A 26,648-nucleotide genomic window follows, 5' to 3' on the forward strand; every position below is an offset into this window, starting at 1 on the left:
TTGGTGAGTGTTGCCAATGATAGTCGCAAATAAATACAGATACCATGCCTTTTTCCTCTCTCTCTCTCTCTCTCTCTGTGACACGAAAAATCCTGGAGATGGTCTATAACGGGAAGAAAAGCCTCTGTAAACTTACTAAAACATTCATTACTCTAAACGCCTCAATGTATTAACGAAAACTCAATTAACTCCTACCCCGATGATGACGTCAGTGTATCTATTATAATAATCATACTTATTACGCTCAAGAAGGAGACGAGATGACAGCATTACAGAGCAGAGACAATAAATCGGATACAAATAACGAAAGAAATACAAAGATCGGATAGGAAAGACGAAAGAAATACGAAAGGCGATGACTCAAGAAACACACACACACACACACACACACACACACACATACATAACCCCTCCACATACAACCCCCGTACAACTCCCCTGCGCCCCCCTGTCCCCTACCCCCCATACACACAGCGAGGGGCCCACGAGAGGACGGAAGCCGGCATGATAGAGAAGCGCGTCCTCTCCGCTGTCCGCCCGTCAGTACACTCTCCCTCGTTACTGTCCTGGCCGTGACGCGAGGTGACGGCCGCGTGAATAACCCGCCCTGACAGCAGCCCCTCAGTCACCCCCTCTAGACCCCTCTGCCCCCGAACACTCCCTTCTCACCCCCTTCCCCTTGTAGCCCCATCCCCCTTCCCTCCTGCCCTACGGTCCTTCTTGTCTCCACTTTCGCTTTCAGTCATGTTACTGGTGTGTGTTTGTGTGGGGGGCGGGAGGGGTGACTCTGTGTGTGTGTGTGTGTGTGTGTGTGTGTGTGTGTGTGTGTGTGTGTGTGTGTGTGTGTGTGTGTGTGTGTGTGTGTGTGTGTGTGTGTGTGTGTGTTTCGGTTATTTCCTCGATTGGGTTTGAGTGTAAGTTCATGGCTGTTGGTGTTGCTGTTACTCACTCTCTCTCTCTCTCTCTCTCTCTCTCTCTCTCTCTCTCTCTCTCTCTCTCTCTCGGATACTACGTTACATTTTTATGGCCCACACTTGGACTACTTTGAGTGGAGTCAATTTAAATCATGTCTCACAGGTGTTACGGCAGGTGACTTGCGTGGGCTCTCTCTCTCTTTTCCTTCATCTGCATCTAATCTGCTTTCTTTTCACTTCCTCCCTTCCTCAGCATTCCTCAGTCCCTCCTTGTCATCGCTCAGCAGACTAATTCACTGCTTTCTTTCCTCCCTTTCTGCTTTATCATCCTCCCCTCCTTGTAACGGTGGAAGGCTGGGTTGCGTGTAGCTCAGACAGGGTCTTGGTGGGCGAATAAGGCGTGGAGGGAAACACTCGCTGCTTTAGGTGAGTATATTCTTAACCTTCTTTCCGATCCTCTCTCTGAATCCTCCTCCCTTCTTCTTTTCTCATTTCTTCTCCCTCGCGTCTTTATCTTTCTGTTAGCATTTCTCCCTCTTCTCCTTCCCTTCCTCTTCCCTTCTCTTCATTTCTCCCTCTTTTCCCTTCTCCCTTCTTTCCGATTCTCTCTCTCTCTTTCTGAATCTCCCTCTCTTCTCCATTATCTCTTCTCCTCTCTGTCTCTTTACCTGTTAGCATCTCTCTCTCCTCTCTTCCGTCCCAGTCTCTCTCCTTTCCCTCCGTCCTCCGATTTTTGCTTCTCCCGCCTCGACGCGTCTTTTCACAAGCATGTCGTCCTTTTAATAACGTCCTTCATTCACTCCTCACCGTCTTCGCCGAACCAGACAATCATCCTCTTCATTGCGTTTATTGGGAAAGTGTAAATTTAGAGGAAGAGCTGAAAGGAGTTAAAGGGAAGCTGATATTTTTCTTCCCTCTTGTTATTTATTCAGCGTAGGGTTCGAGGTTTTATGAAGAATGTATCTATATGTAGTGTCGGGAGGGCAAGGGTTATATTCTTAAGCATTTCAGCGTCCAAGCACACACATTCGACAAGGCTTTCGTACGAGTTTTGGGAATTTTCATGGGTAGTTCAATGACCCTGGCGGTAGTATGACCCTTCTTCTGTACCATGAACCTGAAGAAACACATTTGACAAGGCTTTCGTAGGCGTTGTGGGCATTTCCAGGGGTAGTTCAATGACCCTGGCGGTAGTATGACCCTTCTTCTGTACCATGAACCTGAAGAAACACATTTGACAAGGCTTTCGTAGGCGTTGTGGGCATTTCCAAGGGTGGTTTAATGACCCTGGCGGTAGTATGACCCTTCTTCTGTACCATGAACCTGAAGAAACACATTTGACAAGGCTTTCGTAGGCGTTGTGGGCATTTCCAGGGGTAGTTCAATGACCCTGGCGGTAGTATGACCCTTCTTCTGTACCATGAACCTGAAGAAACACATTTGACAAGGCTTTCGTAGGCGTTGTGGGCATTTCAAGGGTGGTTTAATGACCCTGGCGGTAGTATGACCCTTCTTCTGTACCATGAACCTGAAGAAACACATTTGACCAGGCTTTCGTAGGCGTTGTGGGCATTTCCCGTTGTGGTTTAATGATCCTGGCGGTAGTATGACCCTTCTTCTGTACCATGAACCTGAAGAAACACATTTGACAAGGCTTTCGTAGGCGTTGTGGGCATTTCCAAGGGTGGTTTAATGACCCTGGCGGTAGTATGACCCTTCTTCTGTACCATGAACCTGAAGAAACACATTTGACAAGGCTTTCGTAGGCGTTGTGGGCATTTCCAGGGGTGGTTTAATGACCCTGCCGGTAGTATGACCCTTCTTCTGTACCATGAACCTGAAGAAACACATTTGACAAGGCTTTCGTAGGCGTTGTGGGCATTTCCAGGGTGGTTTAATGACCCGGTAGTATGACCTTCTTCTGTACCATGAACCTGAATAAACACATTTGACAAGGCTTTCGTAGGCGTTGTGGGCATTTCCAGGGGTGGTTTAATGACCCTGGCGGTAGTATGACCCTTCTTCTGTACCATGAACCTGAAGAAACACATTTGACAAGGCTTTCGTAGGCGTTGTGGGCATTTCCAGGGGTGGTTTAATGACCCTGGCGGTAGTATGACCTTCTTCTGTACCATGAACCTGAAGAAACACATTTGACAAGGCTTTCGTAGGCGTTGTGGGCATTTCCAGGGTGGTTTAATGACCCTGGCGGTAGTATGACCTTCTTCTGTACCATGAACCTGAAGAAACACATTTGACAAGGCTTTCGTAGGCGTTGTGGGCATTTCCAGGGGTGGTTTAATGACCCTGGCGGTAGTATGACCCTTCTTCTGTACCATGAACCTGAAGAAACACATTTGACAAGGCTTTCGTAGGCGTTGTGGGCATTTCCAGGGGTGGTTTAATGACCCTGGCGGTAGTATGACCCTTCTTCTGTACCATGAACCTGAAGAAACACATTTGACAAGGCTTTCGTAGGCGTTGTGGGCATTTCCAAGAGTGGTTTAATGACCCTGGCGGTAGTATGACCCTTCTTCTGTACCATGAACCTGAAGAAACACATTTGACAAGGCTTTCGTAGGCGTTGTGGGCATTTCCAGGGGTGGTTTAATGACCCTGGCGGTAGTATGACCCTTCTTCTGTACCATGAACGAGAAAAAGCACTCATGAAAACCCGCTTACTCCACTTTTTGGCCTTTGAAAATAGCCGATGTGTGAGGCGGAAGCAACGTCGCCAGATTGTCGTACTCAGCCTCTTTTATTTGCCGATTTCCGACCCAAAAACTGCTTTCATCACCCTAATAACTGCCTTCATATATGGTTATCGTTGAAATGGTTAATTAGTGGTGCTTCTTGGCAACAGTTATGGGCCAGAAACCAGTAAATACGTGGCTCTGAGTACGATAATCTAGCAACGGTGGGCGGAAGTGTCTGAGGATAGCGACTCGAGTGTTTCGCTGCGATGGTGGTTAACTAGACTGCCAGAAATAACTCTTGATTGACGCTTTTCTATTATATTCATCCACCACCATTTCGTCTATTTGCTTCGTGTAATTTATAGTTGCTTGCGCCACGCTCCCCTTTATTATCTCTATTATAACCTGTCCACTTATCACTTAACACAAACATCCTTCTTTATTTGTGATCGCTTTCTATGTATACAACGATTGCAACTCATTTTACAACCGCCAACACCATTTTCTTTCTGCATGTTAACTTCAAAACCATGTGAGTAACTATCATCACTTATATACTTCCGTCTCTTTATTCATCACTATCGTTCTTTACATCATCATCACCATCATCTTTCATTTTATTCATTTATCACTACTGTTCTTGTTATCGTCACCATCAGTCCCAGTATCATTCCGTTTGTTACTTTTCATTATCGTTTCGTCCTTCTTATCATTACCATCATCATCAACATCATTCCGTTTATATACTTATCATTATCGTTCTTTTCATCACCATCATCATTATCATCACCATAACCACCATCATCATTTCGTACTTTACTTATCCCCAACGTTTCGTATAGCACCAGCATCAGAACCAGCATCATTTATTTACTTCTTTCAATCACCATCATCACCATCATCACCATCATCACCAGCCTATAATCAGCTTCAAATTAACCTACTCATGTGTGGATCTAACCACCGGCTGGGCCATTTACTAACAGCTGTGTGACTGAGCCTTTTAATACTGCACCTTCTCGGCCACAAGAGGAGCGAGGAGTGAAGTGTGTGAGTGAGGTGTTTGGCGGCTGTAAGTGAGCGGATCGGATTCCATTACGACGGCGTTACGATGCACGGATTTGTTTACTCTGCTAATGTGTGCTACAGTGCCGCTACTATCGTTACTAATGCTGATGCTGCCACTTCTGCTACAACCACTTTACTTCTACTACTACAGATAATAATTTAACTACTACTACTACTATTACTGCTACTACTACTACTACTACTTCTACTTCTACTACTACAAAATAATAACAAGTTTAACTACTATTGCTACTACTATTACTACTCATCCTACTACTATTACTACTGCTTTTAGTACTGCTACCTCACTACTACTAGTACTACTACTACTACTACTACTTCAAGAATCAGATATCATAGTATTAAGAACAACGACGAAACGAAACGAAATAACTACACTAATAAAATAACGATAAAAAAGTTACGTATCCTACAGCAATAGCGCCAAATATTAATGTCTCCCAAAACATCTGTGGCAGCAAATTCCAAACACATGCGCAAACATAAACATATAAGCATATACATTCGAAAAATACCAGCCCCGTGATTGGTTCCCCAGCAGTGTGACACCTGATTGGAGGAGGAGGAGGAGCAGGCAGGAGAGCAAGATAGGGCGGAGAGCACCTCACCTCCCTTCACGTCCACACCTTGAGAGACTTTCATTTGCCAGGAATTTCCGGGAGACAGCGAGGCGAGTGTTGTTGATAAGGACGATAAGTTTTGTGATGCGGAGGAATTTTGTGAGATTTAAACGGGAGGATGGCAGGGAGGGAGAGAGGTTGGGAGGGAGGACGAAGGGATATAGATGAAGGGAGATGATAGAGTGAATAGGAAAGGTAATGGATGAGATATAAGTCTTGTGATGCGAAAGAATGTAGTGGGACTTAAAGGAGAGAGGAAGGGAGGAAGGGAGGAGGACGGAGGGAGAGATGAAGAAAGGGAGATGAAAGAATGGATATGTAGGTAAGGAAATGGAAGAAAGATACAGGGATGGAAGTATTGAGACGAGAAGAAAGAGGAGTTGAAGTAAGAGTAAAAGGATGAGGATGAGGATGATGATGATGATGATGAGGAGGAGGAGGAGGAAGAGATAATGAGAGAGAAAGTCCCCTCAATGTCAGAGTTCTCGTCTACGCTCTAAGCCTTTACGCTGAATGCACGCAGAAAAAAAAAGATAAGGAAAAAAGAATAAAACTGCTTCATAGCCTCAAGATAAACAGCTTCTCACGGCCATTAAGGGATTTGAGAGAAATTACGAGAGAGAGAGAGAGAGAGAGAGAGAGAGAGAGAGAGAGAGAGAGAGAGAGAGAGACCCACGTAAGCCACATACAGTAACACCTGTGAGATATGACTAAAATTGCCCCCACTCAAAGGAAGCCGAGCGAGGGGGCCATAAAAATGTGACGTAGTATCCGAGAGAGAGAGAGAGAGAGAGAGAGAGAGAGAGAGAGAGAGAGAGAATTATATATATTGCTTTTCTTTCTATCCTTTGCCTATGCCTGAAAGTTTGTTCGTTAGTCTGCTCCTGTTCGTGTTTGTCTGTTTTCTCCTCCCTCCGCACGCTTCTCCTTTTGGGGCAAGAGGCGTAAGAGAAAGAGGACGAGGCGAAGGAGGAAAAGGAAGATGAGGAAGCAGACGAAGAGAAGACAGAAAACTAAGCATGATAAGGATATGGACAAGGTAAAAGGGGAGGAGGAGGAGGAGGAGGAGGAGGAGGAAGTGAAAAATAACGTAGATAAAGAATAATGAAAGAATATGAAGAGGATAATTAGGATAAAGATGCACAAGAAGAGGAGGAACAACGAGAAAGAGGAGGAAGACGAGGAGAACACGAGGAAGACCAGGAGGAAGAGGAGGAGGAGGAGGAGGAGGAGGAGGAACAAGTAGACCGGACGCTCCCAGAAGCCAGAGAGAGGGATGTAGTGATGAGGGATCGCCTGTGTGTACGTGTGTGTGTGTGTGTGTGTGTGTGTGTGTGTGTGTGTGTGTGTGTGTGTGTGTGTGTGTGTGTTTAGACGACTGAGTTTATTATACTGAGTTTATTTCTTCTTACTTTTAAAGGTCACGAGGAAATTATGCAGAATATGATCTTATCTTTTTACTTTTTTTTTCACTTATTTTCTTTTTTATGCTTTAATTCGTGGTAATGTGATCAGGGGGGGGGAGGGGCATTGCTAGTACAGGACCCCCCCACCCCCGCGCCCCGCTTCTGTGTGTGTGTGTGTGTGTGTGTGTGTGTGTGTGTGTGTGTGTGTGTGTGTGTGTGTGTGTAGACGGAACCCGCATCCATTACTTCCTCTGTGTCACTACAACGAGCGAAATACACACACTTGGCACTCTCTCTCTCTCTCTCTCTCTCTCTCTCTCTCTCTCTCTCTCTCTCTCTCTCTCTCTCTCTCTCTCTCTCTCTCTCTCTCTCTCTCTCTCTCAAGGTGGTTGAGTGGCTGCCAAGTCGCTGTTGTTACCACTATATCACTATTACTCTCGCCGTCTTACATAACACACATCATTTCGTAAATAATTCAAGTTAACTACACTTTTGTCTCCCCCTTTTAACACTATCTTTATGGCTGTGGTGTCGAATAACCTAACCTTCCTTCACTTGCTTTCTTCTTCCTTTTGAGTTCATCTTATGTTCGCCGCATCGTAAGAAAGAAGCGTAAAAGGAGTGGGGGAGAGTCATCATATATATACCGCTTATTGGAGCTCTTATCCTTTATAGCTCATCTTACGTACGTGCCTCATCGTGAGAAAAGATACATAAAGAGGCAGAGAGAGAGAGGGAGATAAAATTTACATAGCGGTTGGTCAGGCTAGGATGTAAGGTGGCATTCTAAGGGTCGAATTACAAGAGATATCGCCACCCAAGAACACATATTTGCCAAGGCTTTCGTAGGAGTTGTGGGCATTTCCAGGAGTACTTTTATGACCCTGGTAGTAGTCTGACCCTTCTGCTGTACCATGAACGTAAAGAAACACTCATTAGAATCCGATTGATCCCCTCTTTGACTTTTAGAAATAGCTGATGCGATATAGCAAAGTGTCTTGTAATACCAGCCTAAGAGACTTCCCCCTCTCACATCAACCATCTCCAAAGGCCGAAGAGGGGAATAATCTGTTTTTTTTTCATGTGTGTGTGTTGTCTCACGTTCATGGCACAGAAATGTCAACAAAGTACCACCAGGGTCATAGAACCACCCATTAAAGCACGGTCTCTCCGAAAGTCTTGCCAAGTGTGTTTGCGTGAGTCCATAAATGTTTAGGGACATGATCCATAAACAAACGTATGATCTCCACAGCCGCCTTTGTCCCTTCGTCCTCAATTCGAGTTAGCAATACGTCACCCCCTGCGGCTAAAGAGAGCGAGAGAGCAATGTTTATTTCTGAGTGTCCGCCCGTCCAAATTCCTTTTCCTCACTCTATTATTCTTAGTGCTGAAGTATTAGAGGAATAGGACGAGGACGAGGAGGGGGAGGATGTAGAGGAAGATGAGGAGGTCGCGAAGGAATGCCCAGAATAGAAGGCTGGAAAAGGGAAGGGAAAAGGATAGGTAGAGGAAACCGATGAAAAGGTCTGGAAGGAATGCCAAAAAGAGAAGGATGGAAAAGAGAAGGGAAAAGGAGCTGGTAGAAGAAAACGAAGAAAAGGTCAGGAAAAAATACCAAGAAAAAAAATAGAAATGAGAAGGGAAAATGAGCAGGTAAAATAAAACGATAAAAAGATCTGGAAGGAATGACAACAAAGAAAACACACAGGAAGACAAAAGAGAGAGAAAAAGAGCTAAGCAGAAAGAAAAGAAGGCGGAGAAGCGTACCATGAAAACGAAGGATATGTATCGGAGTGAAAAAAAAAGGAGAACAAGGAAGGTCTCGTCATCACGTTCCCTCACACACTACGAGGAAAAGGTCTTCTGAGTTGCGTCCTTCGCGTCCAAAGAGTCGTCATAAGGCCCCATAACCTTGAATTAGAGGCGCTAACATGGGAGGGGAGGACCGCAAATCATCCCGGGAACAATGAGGCGTTGATGGAGGAGGAGGTGAAGGAGGAGGAGGAGGAGGAGGAGGAGGAGGAGGAGGCAAAGTGTAAGGGGGTTAAGAATGTGGCCTAAAAGCGACAATAATAATTACTTGCAACGCCCACAAACCTATTACAGACACTTGATACTGTGAGGGTCCTATTTCACTCACGTCCCTCTCAACAAGACGCCTCCCCCTCCTTCTCCTCCTCCGCCTGCTCCTCCTCAACGCGTGGGAAAGCTCTGGTTAGTTAACTTGACGACTCTCCTGACGAAGGGATGAAGGGAACGGAAGGGGACGGAAGGCGACGGAAGGGAAGAAGAGAGGGGGAAGGGACGGCCACATGACCCCTTGAACTTAGCGGCTAATAGGATAGAAACATGAGAGATACGCTTTCTTAATTGGACTTGTCACCTTTTTCCCCGCGTGTTTGTAGCTACGTGAAGTGAACAGCTGTCGACCTCAGCTGTGGCCCGTAGTGTGTGTGTGTGTGTGTGTGTGTGTGTATGTGTCAATGTGACAGGTCCGCAGCTGTTGTGGGTTAAGTAAATAGGAATTCCTTGGGTACTGAGACGTGTATATATGTGCGTGTGCATGGGAGAGGGTGTTGAGGTGAAGAAGAGGAGGAGGAGCAGTGTAGGGGGATGGAAAAGGAGATATAAGGAGATGTAAGGTAAGTATGGAAGGGTATTGAAGGTTAGGCACTGTGGAAGCTGTGTGTGTGTGTGCGTGTGTGTGTGTGTGTGTGTGTGTGTGGGTGTGGGTGTGTGGGTGTGGGTGGGTGTAATTTAATAAGCAACGTAGTGGAAGGAATGAGAAGTATTAGGACGTAGAATTATGGCTTAGTGTCCATCAAAAGTGGTGTGATTGAGGAGGAGGAGGAGGTCAGAAAGAACGAAGCAGCGTGTGAAATTAAATGAATAATGGAGTGGAAGGAAGGAAAAAAAATATTAGAACGGAGTAATACAGGTTATCGTCAGGAGTGAAGAGGTGTGTGTGGAGGGTGTGAGGACGAGGCCAAGGAGAACGAAGCTGTGTGTGGAATTCACTGAAGAAAATAGTGAACGGATTATAGAGTACAAGAACGTGATAAGAAATGAACGTGTGAAGGAGTGAAGCGAGAGAGAACGAAACCAAAAAGGTGCACTCAATAAATAGAAAAATCAGTCCAATCAGTAAGATAAAAGGAATTGAAGAAGAAAAATTAGCTGGTTGGAGAATAATATTAATCCATAAACACACCAACCAAACAAAAGATAAGCTAAAAAATGCGCTCGTTTGTTGATTAATCCTCCAATAGAACCCTCTAATCTTTCAGGAATTGTGCAATAGAAATTTTAATGATGTATAGCGAGGAAATGAGAAAAGAAGGAATATATAGGAAAGATGGGAGCATGTAAGAACAGAGGAATGTAGAAGTAAGAAGAGATGGAAGAAGGAAGGATGGGGAAAGGGAAGAAAGGAAGGAAGAAAGGAAGGGAGAAAGGAAGGAAGAAAGGAACGAAGAAAGGAAGAAAGAAAGAAAGAAAGGAAGGAAGAAAGGAAGGACGGAAGGGAGATAGGAAGGAAGGGAGAAAGAAACTGAGGAAGGAAGAGACGTAATGTAAGGAATGAGAACCGGAAGCACGGAAGGAAGGAAGAACAGGAAGTAGGAAGGAAGGAAGGAGGGAAGAAATGACAGGAAGGAGGGAGGGAAGGAAGGACAGGAAGGAGGGAGGGAAGGAAGGACAGGAAGGAGGGAGGGAAGACAGGAAGCAAAATATGAATAAAATATCGAGGAATGAGGTAAAGAATATACGAGAGGAAAGTAAATCGAAAGTTAGCAAGAAAAGAAAAAAAACATTGATGAAAGGAATGACGGTAAAAAAAAAATAAAAAAAAAGGGATGAAAAGAAACAAAAACATATCGAGGAATTAAGTTGAAGAATATACGAGAGGAAAGTAAATCGAAAGTTAGTAAAAAAAAAACACATTGATGAAAGGAATGACGGTAGACAAAAAAAAAATAGGAGATGAATCCGAAAAAAAACATACAATAAAGAAAAAAAAGAAAACATCCCCTTGGTAAAGATACAGAAGAGAACGACCTACTTCCTCCACCTGGCCTACTAAATGACCCCAGGGACTCACACGCCTCCACCAATCAGCGCTCGAGAAAAAAAAAATAAAGGAAACGAAAAAGAAAGATCACGAGAAATTAAAAAAAAAAGGAAGGTCTGGCGTAAAAAAAAAGAAAAAAAACTGAAGGAGGAAAAATAAGTGAATGAAGGAAAGAATGAAGGAGGGAACGTATCCTTACACGCCTCCACCAATCAACGCCCGAGAAAAAAAACGAAAAAAACAAAAACGAAAAAAAAGAGAGGATCACGAAAACAACAAAAAAAAAGGGAAAGGCGAAGAAAAAACCCACAAAAGTAAAAAATGATAAAAAGCAAAACTGAAGGAGGAAAAATGAGTTGCATGAAAGAATAAAGAAACTTAACAAATCCGGAAGTGCGTGAATAAGGAGAGGAGGGGAAAAAACCCAGAAGGACGAACGTAATAACTGAGAGAGAGAGAGAGAGAGAGAGAGAGAGAGAGAGAGAGAGAGAGAGAGAAGGGGGTGGGTGGGAGAGGAGGAAAAGGGGGGGAGGGGGGAAGGATGGGTGACAGTGGCGGGAGTCGAGTTGGGTGCCACGATAGAAAATGGGAAGCAGGCGTAAGTGAGGCAAACTTCCTGATTGTACGCCACGCTCCCCTCGGCCTGCCAAGCGTGTGTGTGTGTGTGTGTGTGTGTGTGTGTGTGTGTGTGTGTGTGTGTGTGTGTCCCCGTTCCCGCCAGTAATAGTCAGTTGAAAAATTGATTCTGCTTCCTACATTTACATTGTGAAGTCCAATTTTCACTCCATCCCAAATTATTTTACATTAACACAAAGGAATGGTGCAGTTAAACGTGCGTGATTTGTCTGTAGGGGCGTAGAAAACAGAGAAATTAGAGTAAAGATGAAAAACTGATACTAGTTACTATATTTACATTGCGAATTCTAATTTTCACTCCACCTCAATTTATTTAACACTAACGGAAAGAAATGGTGCAGTTAAACGTGCGTGATTTGTCTGTAGGGATAACCTGATTAGCGTAGAAAACAGAGAAATTAGAGTAAAGATGAAAAACTGATACTAGTTACTATATTTACATTGCGAATTCTAATTTTCACTCCACCCAAATTTATTTTACACAAACAGAAAGAAATGGTGCAGTTAAACGTGGGTGGTTTGTCTGTAGGGATAACCTGATTAGCGTAGAAAACAGAAATTAAAGTAAAAATGAAAAACTGATACTAGTTACTATATTACATTGCGAAGTCTAATTTTCACTCCACCCCAATTTATTCAACACTAACAGAAAGAAATGATGCAGTTGAACGTGCGTGATTTGTCTGTAGGGATAACCTGCTTAGCGTAGAAAACATAAACTAGAGTAAAAAAAAAAAAAAAAAAAGAATATAGAGTGGAAAATTTGACTCGAGTTAATCAGGGAAGGTAGCAAGCTGTGTCTCGTATACTCAAAGTCAAAGCGGTTTAGCTAATTCGAAGAGATTTTCCTTTACTTATTTTTTCATTAGTGGTGATGGTGATGGTGGTGGCGGAAGTGGGTCGGAAGGCTTCGGAAAGGAGGGCATCTAACTCTTTAACTCAGGACTTGATCTACCGATACGCGAAGGTTTCAAGGAACTGCTGCCTGCTTTATTTGGACCCACCTATGGCCATGTATGCCTACGGAGGGAGGGGCGGGATGTGCGGTTATATTTATAGTTGGCGCTGCTGCTAGGTGCGGTGTTTTTCTTATATAACAAACACACAAGACGATATTTATAAGTGGCGCCGGGCGGGTGATGCAGTGGTTGGTGGGAGGGTTAGGTGGAGGAAGAGGTTGTTTATCTTTAAAAGCCACGACTTAGGCTCATTCCCCCTCTCGCTGAATCTGTTTTGAAGGCGAGTTCGTTTCTTCACACTAAACAGCCGCTTTAAATTCAGTGAGTGGCGCGTTGACTCGGTAATGCGGCAGACTAGCGAGTGTGGGTTTGCTTGATGCCGGCTCAGCTACGTTACGGGGAGAATAGCTACGTGTGACGGGGGAGGCAGTGGGGTGGAGGGTGATTTATATGTCACGCGACCGAGGGAACTTGGGTGACACGAAATAAATAAATAAAAAAAAACACGAAAAAATCTTAGAAAAAAAGTATAAGATCAGACTAGTACAGCAACAAAAACTTCGGTGATACTACAAAAAAATCTCACGAAAAAATCTAAAAAAAACTATATGAAACCAGACTACCACGGCATTAAACACTTGGTTGATAGCGAAAAAAATGTCACCAAAATCTTGAAAAAATGAATGAACTCAGATTAAAGCGGCATCAAACACATGGGCGATGGCTTAAAATAAAACTGCACGAGAAAATCTAAAAAAAAAAAACACATAAAACCAGACCACCGCAGCAACAGTTTCACCATATTAACACCCATTTGTATACTCGAGGTCGTTGCCTCCTAACCCAGTAACAACGAGGACAAAAATATCTCAAGCAACGAAAGCCTGACTGCAATTCCTGACGGCTCCTTTCACTCCATTGTCACCTAAACCAACAATAAATGCCTTGGGGTACATATGACCTCTTGCGGAACGCCGGGATGGAAAATGATTAGGCCACTCCGCGCTCTCTCTCTGTCCACGTGCTTCGCCTCCCCTGCCTGCCTCTCTTGCGACCTGGTTAGAGGCGCGCGAGGATGTCAAGGCGTTCATTTGCTCTCACTCATCTTCCTGCTTTGAGCCCACCCGTCACCTCGACACTAGGCACATGCGACTCTCCCCTCCTCTCTGTTCCTCGTCTCCTTTCTCTCCTGCCTTCTCCGCACAGAAACACCCCGTAGCGACGTTATGTAATCCTTTGCCGAGCGGTACTTTCATCTCTCGCCACTCTGATACCCAAAGACCTGTCACCTCGCCGCCGCTCATACTCCCAGACTCTTCTCGTTTGTTTGCTGTCCTCCACCTCTTCTTCCCCCGCCAGCGCAATGGGGAACAGACAGTAAGCATCCTTCATTGTTTACCCGGCGCCACGCTGTGATACACATTTAGATAGTAGAAAAAGAGGAAGCGAAGGGCATCTAGCGGTCCCCAGGCGTCGTCGCAGATATTTCCGTCCGGTGAGTGTGGCAGCGCCGTGATGTGAACCGCAGCGAGGCCTTTTTTACCTTGTCCGAGGGAGATAATTGGGGACCAGGGGGGGAACATCAGGGCTAGCATGCAAGGACTGCGTGACGATGACTCGCCCTCCTCCCAACGCACATCACTATCGCCACCTCGATCTCTGCCCTGCCTATGATCCGGGGCTCAACTCGGCCACACAGCCATACATCCCGTCAGGAAGCTGTGAGTGGGCGGTTTGATGAGACACAGCGGTGAGGGGGTCGAGGCGCTGCACTGGGCCTAGCAAGGAAGGAGGAGCGGGATCCTACCTTTCGACAACTCGGTAGGCTCCTGCGGCGGCCCGGTGTGTGGCGAGCGGCCGGGGGGTGGGTGTAGGTGAGGTTAGCCCACGATCACAACACACACTACTCGGCCTGAACCACTGCCACTGCCAGCCCCGCTGCGGACGCCAGAGCTGAGAGGGGCGGGGCCTGTTTATCCACGTCACTCCTCGCCACCCCGCAACCAACCTCCTCCCCGGGGCCAGCTGAGTGTGGGACTTGCTGCTTATTTATTTACTGCCTTTGACGAGCGTTTTAGTCTAATGCGAAAGACGCGACTACTTGCCTGCTCGCCTCACGCTCATTACGCGCGCCTCTCCGCCTTTCAGACTGTTTACCCCACGTCCGCGCGACACTCGGGGAAAGACAAGCCAGGAAGGTGAATGAATGCCTCAAGGAAAGAGCTTGTTAGCGCCTCAGAGAAGGTGAATGACACGGCATAAAACTGCAGGAAAACAAAATAAAGAACATCACATTAAAAACAGTCCATTCAGATGCCTCACATAAATAGTTGGTGTCCGAAAGAATGCGAAGACAAAAAATAAGCGCTGGGAAGTTTTACACAGGAAGAAAAATAAAAAAGTGACTATTGCAACAACCACTCAGAAGTAATGTTTGCATAATGAATCTAAATGAACGTTTCCATTACGTTACACTTAGTCCTAATTACCCACACAGACCCCACCCCGCCAGCCAGCCAGCCAGCCAGCTTGCCACTCCTTCCTTCCTGTCTTCTTGCCACCACACACTCGTCCGGCCACTCATTCCTCTACCCCCCCCAACGCTATCCTTCCCCTTCCTTCCTTACTCACCCCCACACAGCCCCACCTCCTCCCTTCCCTTCCCTCTCCACCCCATCCCATCCAACTTCCGCAGCATCCCTCATCTCTGACTCGACCCAATCTTCCCAATTATATCATTTTGGCTCTTTTTTTCATTTCAATTGGCTGACACATTCCCATTCTTTCTTGTTTCTTTATTCCTCCCTTTCAAATCCTGCTTTAATTCGCATATCCCTTCCCCTCCCTCCCTGCCACTCCCTTCCCCACACAGTAGACCTCCCCTTCTTACCCCGTCCTGGTGCGACCTATCTCCACTCCCTTCCTTTATTCATCACCTGTCAGCGTCACGAGGTTGCTCAACTTCCTCCCACACTCACTACTCATTCACATCAATATTACATAAACTCCTTGCTCTTTCTAAACGCAGCACCCTAAGACCCTTTCTTGTTGCATCCCTTTCCCTTCCCCAGCAACTCTCCGTCTCTAGGGACACGCCTCGTCCTTGTCGACGGACCGACCTGAGGTCATATTCTTAAACATATTCTTAAACATTTCGGCGCCCAAGCTCACACATTTGACAAGGTTTTCCTGGAGGTTTTGAGCATTTCCATAAGTAGCTTTCTGAGCCTGGTGGTAATCTGACCCTTTTTCTGTACCATGAACCTAAAATCCCACTAATTAGAACCTGACTGATCTCCTTTTTAACCTTCGGAAATAGTTGATGTGGGAGTCAGAAGCCTCTGAGAATACCAACCCTGATCATCGTCAGTCGACAGAGTCAATCTGTCGGCACCCTATTCATGGGTCGTCACCCGACAAAGGCCCATGGGCCATGGTCTCTCCATGGAGGGACAAAATCATTAAAAAAAACAAGCAACTCCGTCTGCCCACAATACGGCTCTCAGAAAACCCACAAGTCCCCCTTACAAAGTCACTAATCTGGCGGCCCCGTTTTTCCTTCACTCGAGCGTAAACCAGCGAGGTGTAGTAAGGTGCTTTGACGGAATATTGTGGGGTTGGGCAACGCTGGGATATTAGGGATTCCTTATCTTCGGGTCTAGCAGGTATCCCCGAGCTGAGTTTATTGGCCGAGTGATAACAGGGCCAATTTTTCTTCACTGGAAGGGGTTTATCTCAAGTGGCCGTCTCGAGTATGGCTTCACACTTGGAACATTTCCGTCTTACGAGTATTCCCAACAGTACGAGTGTTCTGTGGTCTTTAATTTTTTTTCTGCACTTATCGAACCAACACTTAAAGCATATTAGGTCATCTGGCAGAAATCTTTGCTCATGAAGGAAATACTTGAGTCTGATTAGATATTGCACAGCTATCGCACATTGAGACAAATAGATTACTTGTATTGAACATACCGCTTTTCTTCCTCTTGACTGGATAGCTTATTTTACTCTTTACGAATCCACATATTCGCATTTTTCCTTTCAGATCCAAACATAAGCCAACTCTCCTATAGCAACGCGTCCTGTCTTTATTAGTGACTCTCGGTGATTCTCTTGATACAACGCCTTCCGCCAATAATCCTTTCCTTCGGGCTGCAAACGCTGGGTAGACGTGGGCGCTCTTTTTAATTATAGGTCCAATTCTATTTCCGTCCGCGAGCCAGTCTGGAGCTGTCTGAAGAACGGAGATCAAAGGGACTGTGGCTGTGTGAGTGGCAATCTGGAGGTGGTATTGAGAGTCCGCGTTGATAGATAGATAAATAGATAGATAGAGAAATAGAGGGAAAGAGAGAAGGGGAGGGAGGAAGCGGATATCTGCCCTTAAAATGCTGTCCAAATCAACGCTAGTAAAAATAAAAGTAGAAAAATAGCAAGACAAAAAAGAGTGGATGATAAGAGAGGAGAAAAAGAATAAGGTACGATACAAAGAAAAGAGAAAAAAATGGTGAAAGAAAACGTGGAAGTATGAAAGGAATATAGAAAAATAAAGAAGGAAACAAAAACAAAAGAAAGGAGGGATGAGCGAGGTAACCCAAGGAGAGAGAGAGAGAGAGAGAGAGAGAGAGAGAGAGAGAGAGAGAGAGAGAGAGAGAGAGAGAGAGAGAGAGAGAGAGAGAGAGAGAGAGAGAGAGAGAGTGTTGCTTGGAGATAACACTACAAATACTGCACGTTCCCCCCTCGAGGACAAATCTGGCTAAATATAGACAGACAGACAGGTGGACAGACAGGTAATTGAACTAACAAGACAGACCACTTGGCTACGTACTGACAGCCTGACAGTGATAGAAAACGGATGGTGGTTAGTGGAGAGGGAGACTATATCATTTTTTGTGTTGCGTAACTTGGGTTCAGTAAGTGTAAAGTTGGGGGCATACACCATAGCTGCGCGTGGCCTCAGTGCTCATCTCCGTCACGTTGGGCCTTGAGTATGCAGTGATTGGATAAAAAAATGTCATGATTGATTAATAGTGGGAGAAGGAGACATAAATATAGATTAAGAGATAGATAGATGGATGAGATTGAAAGAGAAAGAGAGAAAAGAAATAGATAAAGTTAGAGAGAGAGAGAGAGAGAGAGAGAGAGAGAGAGAGAGAGAGAGAGAGAGAGAGAGAGAGAGAGAGAGAGAGAGAGAGAGAGAGAGAGAGAGAGAGAGAGAGAGAGAGAGAGAGAGAGAGAGAGAGAGAGAGAGAGAGACACAGTACAACACTTCACCCCTTCCACTCATCCACGCTATGTACAACTCACATCCACTTTTCCACCCACCCATTCATCCACTCACCGACCCAACCAATCAATGCCCTCCCACCGACCTTCCCACCATCTATTCCACTCATCCACTACGCAACTCACACCCCCTTTTTTGACCAATTCATCCACTCAACCAGCCACTCAGCGCCCTCCCACTGTCCTTCCCACCCACACCAGCTACTCTTCCGGACCCCCGTGGCTGCTGAGGACAAGGACATAAGGAGGACAATGAGGCCTAATTTTGAGGCATGTATACAGTGTTGCGTAAGCCCCTAAGGCGACGCAAGTAAGGCGACACCGTGCGATAAAAGGAGAAGAAAGATAGAGAAAAAACGACCACGAAGACTCAGAGTGTTATATGATACGGCCGCCATCTGTGAGTGAGTGAGTGAGTGTGTGTGAGTGAGACAAGGATAGAGTGTTTTTTAGGAGAGTAGAGGAAGTGGTGAAAATAGAGAAAGGAGGAGAGAGTGAGGAGAGGAATGAAAGTATAGCGAAAGAAAATAACGACGATATTGATGATGAGGTGGAAGTTGATGGGAAGAAAGAAGCAGAAGCATAAATAAGAAAAAAATAAAAAAAGAAAACAGTTGAGGATAACGTAAAAGAGGTTATTGAAGGGGATAAGTAAGGCATGGAAACCAAAGAAATGGGAGATGGGGAAAGAAAATACAATACAAAAGAAAGGAGCAAAGACGATGTTAGTGGAAAGAACAGCATAGCAGATAAGAAGGAGGAGGAGGAGAAAAAGGAAGGAAAATTAAGAGAGAACGAAAGAGAGGAAGATGGGAATTAGGGAGAGAGGGGAAATAAGAGGGAAAGGAGGGAGATTAGAGAAGAGGAGAGGGGTGTGAGGAAGGGGAGGGAAAGTGAGAGAAGTGTGAGGAAGGGGAGAGAAAGAGGGGAAGAGTGGTGTGAGGAAAAGGAGGGAAGGGGAGAACTGAATTGAAGGGGAGGAAAGGAAGAGAGAGGGGCAATGTAGAAGACGAGAAAGGAGGAGGGATAGGAGGGAAAATTAAAGGGAAGAGAGGAAGAGAGGGAGAGGAAGGAAGGAGAGAAAGAGAGGGAAGAGCGAGAGGCAATGTGGGAGAGGAGAAAGGGGAAAAAATGGGAGGGAAAATCACGGGAAGAGAGGAAAAGAGGAAGAGGAGGAGGGAGGAGAGAAGTGGAGGGAGGAAAGAGGGACGTCCAATAATAAGGCTGGCGAGAAATTACGTGTCCACAAGGAGGAAAATTCATCTTCAGTAGGAGGAAAACTTTGTAAATTGAGGCAAACTTTTACGCCATTCTTCTTAATATCAACAGTCGCTACTTTTTAGGCATACGTAAACTAGGACAAAAAGACGAAAAAAACCCTTAAAATGAAACCACTGCTGTTGTCATTCCCAATAGAAAAGTCGAGAGAAAAAAGTTCGAATCAAATCCAGAACTTTTTTTTCAGCACTAACATGAAAGTAAAAGTTTTGAGAGGCAGGAAAATACAGAGGGGTGGAGAGAGAGAGAGAGAGAGAGAGAGAGAGAGAGAGAGAGAGAGAGAGAGAGAGAGAGAGAGAGAGAGAGAGAGAGAGAGAGAGAGAGAGAGAGAGAGAGAGAGAGAGAGAGAGAGAGAGAGAGACGTGGCTATTGTCGCTTTCTTCTTTTCTCTCTGGACAAGTTAAGACGTGTTTCGCCTCTCCCCTCTCCCTCGCCCCCCCCTCCTCCAGCACTCCATGACCGTCGCCTTTCTTGTGTGTGTGTGTGTGTGTGTGTGTGTGTGTGTGTGTGTGTGAGCAATGACCTCGCGCTACTCGACCTCACATGTGCTATAGGCAGGTGCAACAGGTGGGCGGCGAGGATCGTTAAGGTAGGTGAAAGGGGAGCCCATCGATTCCGACCTGTCATTTGCACGGGAATACACGTTTGCTCGTAGGAAGAATAGACAGTTTAGAATATAGATAGAGTTTTAAAGGCTCTGATGACATGAATATTTGTGCTCTCTCTCTCTCTCTCTCTCTCTCATGACGTCAGTTCACCGCGAGACACAAAATATTGGTAATCAAACTTCGAACTCAAAATCACTGGCATCCTCTTCTCGCTGACGTCATTTCCTCTCACCTGAAATGCCCTTATGAGAAGCTGCTCCGTCCCACTCCTCCTCCTCCTCCTCCTTACCCTCACACTCTTCCTCCTTCATCTTCACCTCCTTTTCCGTCTTTTTCTCTCATTCTCTCTGATCTCCAACTACCCTCCCTGGTTCTGTCCCTTCCCTTTCCTTTGCCTCACCTTCTCTTTCCTTTCTTTTCTCTCCTATTCCTCTTCCCTCTTTCATTCAGTTATTCATTTCCCTCCTTTTCTCACCCACCACTTATCCTATTGCTCTTCTTCCTCCCATCTCCCTTTTCTCTTTTCTTTTCTCCATTCTCTCACTTTTGTCTGACATTAATATACTTCGTTTTTGTACTCCGTATCTTTTCCACTTTCCTTTCCACTCAGAGCCGAAAAAAAAATAAGGAGACAAGAGAAAAAGGGCGTTTTGTGTACACTTATATGCAATGAAGGATAAGAAACGGAGGAAGGAAGAAAAAAAAATGGGAAACGGTGGGGAAGGAGACGGGATAGAGAGCAAAATAGAAGAGGAAAAGTGGTAAGAGAGAGAGAGAGAGAGAGAGAGAGAGAGAGAGAGAGAGAGAGAGAGAGAGAGAGAGAGAATGTATATATTTGGGTCAGTCTGTCACCGTACAACAAAGGCTTATTGATGGGAGGAAGAACAAAGGTGTGCGTCTCCTCTCCTCCTTGCACCTGTTCTCCTCTTCGTGCTCTCTCTCCTCTTCTATTTTCTTCTTCTCTCTTTTCTTTTCTTTTGCTTTCTTGTCCTCTTTTGTTTTCTTGTTTTCTATCGTTTTCTTGTCTTCTATCGTTTTCTTTTCTTCTTTTGTTTTTTGTCTTCTTTTGTTTTCTATTCTTCTTTTGCTTTCTTGTCTTCTTCGTTTGATTTTTTGTCTTCTTTTCTTGTTTTCTCTTGTTTCCTTTTCTTGTCTATCTTTTCTTGTCTTCTCCTTTTGTCTTCTCTTTTTTTCTTGTCTTCTTTTCTTGGCTTTTTGCTTGTCTTCTTTTCTTGTTTTCTTTTCCCTTCTTTTCTCTTTTTCCTCTCCTCTCTAACTGGAGGCCTCTACTTTTTCCTAATCTTCTGTTCTTCCACTTCTTTTCCTTATTTTCTTCTCTTCCCTTTTTCTCATATACAAAAGCGGGAGGCAGAGATGGAAGGGGCATAAAAAAACAGTGGAGAATAAAGAAGGAAGGATGGAGGAAGGGGAGTAGGTCGGTAATTAAAGAGAATGACGGGGAAAAAAATTTACTGCGAGAAAAGTGCCGAGTAACATGTGAATTACTATGTTACGTAACGATCTCTCTCTCTCTCTCTCTCAATTGTTTGTCTTCCCACCCTCCTTCTTTACATTTTTTTTTACTCTGTCTCGTGATTTTTCTTCCTTTTTTACTTATTTTTTCTTCTCTCAGCTGTATCTTCTTCCATTTCCGCTTCTCATTTTCTTTCTTTTTCATTCTTATTTCTTACGCTTCTCTCCCTCCTTCTTTACATTTTTTTACTCTCTTGATTTTTTTATTACTTACTTTTTCCACCGTAACTTCTTCCATTTTTTATTCTCCTTTTCTTTCTTCTTTTTAGTCTTCTCTCCCTCCTTCATATTTTTTACTCTGTCTCTTGATTCTTCTAATTGAATCTTCATTTTTTTCACTCTTAACGCGTCACTCTGGATCCTGAAAAATGTCTTCCCTTCCACCATCCTTCCTTTCTTTCCTTCTCTTTCATCTCCTCCTCCTCCTCCTCCTCCTCCTGGGCTGTTAGTGCGCATTAAAAGAGATAAAAAGTGAAGAGGAACTCCATTTACATCGGAGTAAAAAGAAAGATAAAAGACTGTAGAGTTTCCCCCCAATAGTTTTTAGAGTTTTGTGAGCGTAAAAGTAACGTGAAGAAGGAGGAAGAAAAGGAGGGAGAGGAGGAGGAGGAGGAGGAGGAGGAGAGGGCACAATCGCAAGAAGACAAATGAATCGTTGAAGTAAAAATAAAAACGAAGAAGAGGAAACGTTGAAACCTGCCCTATCCTATTCTCTTCCTCCTCCTCCTCCTCCTTCTACTCCTCCTCCTCCTTCAACCCTCACTCCTCCTCCTCCTCTACAGAAACGCGGGCAGGTAAGGCAAAATTAATTACAGGTGGGCTGAGATTCGCTTAAAACAAAAGGCTTCCTATTTCTTTGAGAGGCGGCGCCCAATTAAGTGCTTGTTCGCCTTGAGCCACAGAAAGGGGGAGGGGAAAGAGAGGAAGGGGAGAAGGAGGGAAAGGGGGGATGGCGAGGAGGTGATAGGGAGAGAAGGGATGGAGAAAGAGGTAGAGAGGGGAAAGTGTGGAAAGGGAGCGTGATGGAAGGATGATAGAAAAAGGGAAGGGTGAAGAGGGGAGAAGGAAAGGGAAGAGGGGAGATGGAAAGGGGGCGATAGTGAGGGAAGGAATGATGGGGAAGTGCAGGATAGGGAAGGTGTCTGGAAGATGATAGAGAAGGGGAAAAGGGCAAGGAAAAGAAGGGAATTGGAAGGTTAGTGACAGAGAGAGGAAGGAGAATGGATGAAGAAGGGAAGAGAGTAAAGGAAGAGGGAAGAGGAGATGATGATGATGATGATGAGAAAGGCAGAGGGAGGGGAGAATAGGTAACGGGGAATGATGTGAAAGGAAGGTAAGAAGAGCAAGACTAAGGTAACGTAAGAAGAGGAATATGAAAGACGGATGAGAACAAAGAGGAGAAAGCCAATGAAAAAGATAAGGTAAAAAGAAAAAAAGAGCCCAAAGAAATTAAGAGAAAGACACAAACAACGAAAAAAGGACGATTGGGAGAAGACAAATTGTAGGAGGAAGAAAAAAGAGGAGGAGGAGGAGGAGGAGGAGGGGGAGGGAAAAGCGGTGACAGATGAAGAGGAGAGAAAGGGAGTGATTAAAGGGACGAAAATAACAAGAAAGAGAGAAAAGAAAACAAGAAAATTAATACCAGAAAAGGAATGAGAGAACGAAAGAAAGATAAATAAAGATAGACAGATGAATAGAGATATATAGGTTGATAAAAAGATGGGTAGAGAAAGAGAGAGAAGAAAACAAGAAAATTAATACCAGAAAAGGAATGAGAGAACGAAAGAAAGATAAAGAGAGATAGATAGATGTAAAGAAATATAAAGACTAATAAATAGATAGGTAGAGAAAGAGAGAAAGAGAGGGGGGAAGGGGGGTGAAAACACATACACATACATACACACACACAAACATACCCTCCTCGCACTCACCCCCCCTTCAGCACAAACACAACCCACCACCACCACCACCCACATCCACCCACCCACACATACGGCATTAAACAGAGAGAAAGGGGTATTAAAAAAAAGCAGCCTGATTGAATTGCGTTTGCAGATCACGTCAGCGCTTAAGGGGATTGGTCCAATTAATTCACGGCAGCCAATCACAAAACAAGCTCCATTAGGACGCACATACAATTGGTGGCTTTTTCTTCCCTCGCTTTCCAGTCACTTAATGAGTCCCAGAATGGTGCTCAGAAACGGGGTGGGTGGGGGGAATGGGGAGGTGGGAGAGGGAGGGGGAGAGGGAGGAAGGTGGGGAGAGAGTGTGTGTGTGTGTGTGTGTGTGTGTGTGTGTGTGTGTGTGTGTGTGTGTGTGTGTGTGTGTGTGTGTGTGTGTGTGTGTGTGTGTGTGTGTGGAGAGAGAGAGAGAGAGAGAGAGAGAGAGAGAGAGAGAGAGAGAGAGAGAGAGAGAGAGAGAGAATGGGTGGTAGGATAGAGAAAAGAGAGAGGAGGAAGAGCACCAGGTAGAGCAAGGAAGAGGGAGGAGGAAGAGGATTAGTGGAGATGAGAGAGGAGGAAAATACAGAAGGGAAACATGACCTTAAAATTAATTGGAGTCAGAGGAGAATAGGAGTTAACAAAAATATATATGTGGATGAAGGAAGAAAAAGGAATAGTAAGTGCAAGATAATAGAAAGAGAAAAATGAATGAATAAAAGATGAAGCGGAAGCAGAAAGAATTGACAAGGGTTATGATTAAAAAAAAGTTGAACATATATACATAGACAAATATTGAAGAAAAGGGATATCCAATTCTTGCGTAGGTGAAAAAAGGAAGGGCAGGTACAGAGGAAGGTGTAGGAAATTAGAAACACCTGCCGACCATTTCCTTACTGTTATGGTGCTCGGGTACACGTCGCCTTCTACTCACCTGGAAAGAGAGAAAGAAAAAACACATTAGAACATGGTGTCGAAAATACTGAAGTTTATGACAGGTATTTTTTTTTGTGTGTAAATTTGTAGTTTTCAGTTTCTTGTTTTTATGCATTTGAAAATACAGCTTGACTTTGATGATATAAATTGAAGTTGTTGAGGTGTTATTAATGTCAAATATGTGAAGTCTCCAATAAGTATTAATAAGAAAAACAAAACAAGGCACAACGTAAAATAATAAAAGAAAGCTGATGAATAAACGAACTTAAACATAATATTATTTAAGATCAGAGGACAGATAAAGCATAATAATGAAAATACCATAAAAAAGGAAACGTTTGAATTGCAAGAAATGAAATAAAAACAGCAATTAAAAAAAAAGTCCACGTGAGGTAAAATTTTCCATGCTTACTCTTCTTACTTCCTCCTCCTCCTCCTCCTCCTCCTCTAGTACTTCCTCTCCTTCTCTTTCCTCTTCATCCCTATCATCATCATCAATACCACGAAATACGGAACATATAGATAGATAAATAGATGGATAAATAGACATAAAAATAGTTTGATAGAAGAAACGAAAGCAAAAGATGAGGAAACAGATAAAAGTAGCTGAATAGAAAAGAGAAAAGAGGTTAATATAAGAGAATAAAGGTGACAAAAACCGTTTAGATAGAAGGAACAAAAGCAAAGGATGAGAAAACAGTCAAAAGTAGCTGAATAGAAAATTGGAAAGACATTATAATTAGAGAATAAAGGTGGCAAAGAGAGGAGTCAGCGAGGCACCGCAAGCCACATTATAAGCGCCACAAACCGTCTCGTTAAAGCAGGAATCGTATCGTTTTTACCTCGGCAATTGAGCATCGGTTCCGCGCCATCAGCGGCATCCAACACCATTCCGCAAGGGCCGTTTTCCTCTATTGATTCTTCGATTTTTCCCGCCTGTCTGTCCTGATCTCTCGCCTCTTCCTCCTCCTCCTCCTCCTTCTCCTCCTCCGCACTACTTCTCCTCCTCGTTCTACACCTACGCTTTTTTTTTTCTTGAGTCTGATGTTCTTCCTCTTTTTTTCTCTCCTCCTCCTCCTCCTTCTTCTCCTCCTCCTCCTGTTTTACGCTCTCCTCCTCTTCCTCCTTTTCCTGTGCCTTCTTTTTCCTTCATATACTTCTCTTCTCTCCTCCTCCTCCTCCTTTTCCTCCTGTTTTACTCTCTCCTCCTCTTCCTCCTTTTCCTTTCCCTTCTTTTTCCCTCATATACTTCTCTCCTCTCCTCCTCCTCCTCCTTCCTCTTATCTCTGCTGTTCCTTTTTCTCTTGTTTTTCCTGCTCCTTTCCTTTTCCTTCTTTTATTCTTCATTTCTCTCTCTCTTCTCCTCTTCACTCCTCCTCCTCGTCATCCTATAAATACTTCACCTTCTCATTTTCCTCTTATGTCTGTTCTTCCTCATACTGTTTATTTCCTCCTCCTCCTCCTCCTCCTCCTCCTTTTCCTTCTTTATTCTTCATCTACGTTTCTCTTCTCCTTTTCCTCTTTCTTTTACCTTCTATATTTATCGTTTGCCTTTCTTGCTACGTTTTCAAATATATTATGTTACGCTCAACTTCATTACTTGACCCTACTATGAAACATCTTTTTTTTTGTCATAGAGAAAGAAAATAAAGATACAATGAAGCGTTTTCTTGCACGAATACGGAAACAGAAAATAGCAAAATACATTATTATCCTTTTCTTATACATCGGTGGCTTTCCACGAAGTTGAAATCAAATCCGTTTAAAGTTTTCTGAGACATGTTGAGAGGGAGAAAGAGGAAGATAAAACAGCTAGCAGACAGACAGACAGAGACAGACAGACAGACAGAAAGACAGGCAGACAGACAGACAAAGACAACCAGCCAGCCAGAAACAGACACAGACAGACATAAAGACAAACTAAAGAAATTGTGTGAAAAACTGAGCTAGTCATTTTTTTTGTTGAGAGAGAGAGAGAGAGAGAGAGAGAGAGAGAGAGAGAGAGAGAGAGAGAGAGAGAGAGAGAGAGAGAGAGAGAGAGAGAGAGAGAGAGAGAGAGAGAGAGAGAGAGAGAGAGAGAGACACACACACACACACACACACACACACACACACACACACACACACCAATACGTCAGAGTTTTTTCTTCCCTTTCGATTCTTTGGCGTCAAATTTTGTCGAGAAGAATAATTGGCGTCGGGGATCTGCCGCTGGTTGTCTGGAGGGAGAAATGGAGGGGAAAAAAAAGAGGGAAGAGGAGGGAAAAAAGTGTGACAATGATGAGGCTTCGTTTCTTCCCTTCCCTTCCGTTCCTCTTGCTTTTTTTTCTCTCTCTCCTTCTTTCAACTTTTCTTTTTTTTTCTTATGTTTCTTTTTTGTTTTTCTTGCTCTTTCCTTCCTTCTTATTCCTTCACACACTTTTTTTCTTTCGTGCTGTTTTTTTTCCTTCCATCATTCTATCTTTTATTTGCCTTTCTGACATTTCTTCCGTGTTCACTCTATCTAATTTCCTTTTATTTCTTCACATCGACCTCTTTTTATTCTATTTTTTCTCTTCCTTCTTGCTTTCCGTCTTTGTTTTCCTCATTTTCCTTCATTCTTATTGCTTCACATATTCAATTTTCTTCTTTCTTCCCTTTCGCTTTTCTCATTCTTACTTTTCCGTTATCTCCTTTCCTTC

General features: G+C 44.2%; 1 protein-coding gene across 2 annotated transcripts in view; it reads right to left on the reverse strand.

The window, feature by feature from the left end:
• LOC127008966 (excitatory amino acid transporter 3-like) overlaps positions 1–14,431 on the reverse strand; it is a 96,319-nt gene extending 81,888 nt beyond the window's left edge. For both annotated transcript variants that reach the window (XM_050881509.1, XM_050881508.1), the window contains exon 1: positions 14,197–14,431. The gene's annotated coding sequence lies outside the window, so the exon portion shown is untranslated. The remainder of the gene's footprint in view (positions 1–14,196) is intronic.
• Between the last annotated feature and the right edge of the window lie 12,217 nt (positions 14,432–26,648).

This window comes from Eriocheir sinensis, chromosome 39, assembly GCF_024679095.1.
Source record: "Eriocheir sinensis breed Jianghai 21 chromosome 39, ASM2467909v1, whole genome shotgun sequence".
In the NCBI taxonomy this organism is placed as follows: domain Eukaryota; kingdom Metazoa; phylum Arthropoda; class Malacostraca; order Decapoda; family Varunidae; genus Eriocheir; species Eriocheir sinensis.